The following is a 1,414-nucleotide window of genomic DNA, read 5'->3' as shown; positions in this document are numbered from 1 at the left end:
CCCGGGGACCCCCCCGACCCCGCAGGGTGGAAGACGCGGCTGCGCTGTGCCCTGGCCCGGAGCCCCGAGTTCCGACTGCTGCCGGGCCGGGGCCGTCCCGACGGGCCCAGCCCCTACCGCGTGTACCGGCTGCTGCCCGCCCGCGGTGAGCGAAGGGGAAAAACCGGGCCGGGGGAGGCAAACGGGGGATTGGGTGGGGAATGGAGTGAGGGGGGGACACAGAGAATATGGGGACACCCAAGTGGGAGGGGAGTGAATGGGGGTGGAGGCTGGGGAGAGGGACCAAATTCGGGGGAGCCAGGGGAGGACACGCAGGAAATGGGGTGAGGAGACTGAATATGAGATGTGAGGGCAGCAGGGGAAACCCTCAGCTGGGAGGGTCCTGAGCGGGACAGGATGTTGAGGCTGGGGGCACCCGAGGATGGGGACAGCATGGATGGGGGAATCAAAACAGAGGATCTTGGAGGGCAGGAGCCAAACGGGTGGACCAAAAAGGAAGAGGGAAGGAGTGCAGGGAGTCCAACATCAAATCGGCCATCTCAGTGTCCCATCCCAACAGAACCGAAGCCCCCCAAGGCCCGGCAGAGCCAGAAGGAGGCGGGGCTGAGCCCTCCAGAGCCCCTCCCACCGACCCCACCCCCTGAGACCCAAGAGGGGGCCCAGGATGACGAAGACCCTGGTGAGAGCAGGGGGACTTGGGGGGCAGTTACGAGACTTGGAGACCGTTCTGGGGGTGGGTGCTCTGTCTGGGGGCGCAGCAACGGGGCATGGCTGATGCCTGATTCCGCCCCTTCAGCCGAGATCCCGCCCCAAGGAGCACCGCCCCTGCGCATCGAGGTGGAGAGCACGGAGCCCCTCCCACCCGCACATGGTAAGCCCTGCTCGAAGGGGAGGAGCCACCCCCAGCCAATCACCAGCTGGGCCCCCCAACCTGGCCACGCTCCCAGCCCTGACCTTGCCTCCTACTGACGCCAGCCAGTCTTGGCTCCCCCAAAAGCATCACCCCAGCCACAGCCTCACCTTCCACTGTCACCCCCAAGCTTTGGCCCCACCCCCTCACGCCCACCCCACCCCTTTTGGCCCCACCCCCCTCACCCCACCCCTTTTGGCCCCACCCCCTCACACCCACCCCACCCCTTTTGGCCCCACCCCCCTCACCCCACCCCTTTTGGCCCCACCCCCTCACACCCACCCCACCCCTTTTGGCCCCGCCTCTTTCCTCACGGCTCCCTGGCGCCCCCCGCAGGAGACTCAGCGCTGCTGCTGCGCCTGCGCCAAGGCCCCGCCCTGGTCTGGCAGGGGGCGTTGCCCCCCGGCGAGTACCTGCTCAGTCCTCCAGGCCGCCAGGGGGCGCCGCTGCCGCTGCCGCGCCTGGTGCTGCGGGCAGGGGTGGGGCTGGGCCGGGGGCTCCTGC

At 68.9% G+C, this 1,414-nt stretch overlaps 1 protein-coding gene and 1 long non-coding RNA gene across 2 annotated transcripts in view; one reads left to right on the top strand and one right to left on the bottom strand.

Moving 5' to 3' along the window:
- XAB2 (XPA binding protein 2) overlaps positions 1–1,414 on the bottom strand; it is a 25,747-nt gene that overhangs the window by 15,730 nt on the left and 8,603 nt on the right. The window lies entirely within an intron of this gene.
- On the top strand, positions 7–1,408 carry LOC107198840. The gene is made up of 4 exons (XR_001519126.1): positions 7–145; positions 560–679; positions 797–871; positions 1,247–1,408. It is a non-coding gene; the product is annotated as an uncharacterized LOC107198840 (long non-coding RNA).

The sequence above is a fragment of the Parus major genome, unplaced genomic scaffold (genome assembly GCF_001522545.3).
Source record: "Parus major isolate Abel unplaced genomic scaffold, Parus_major1.1 Scaffold341, whole genome shotgun sequence".
In the NCBI taxonomy this organism is placed as follows: domain Eukaryota; kingdom Metazoa; phylum Chordata; class Aves; order Passeriformes; family Paridae; genus Parus; species Parus major.
This window is presented reverse-complemented; position numbering and strand designations above follow the sequence as displayed.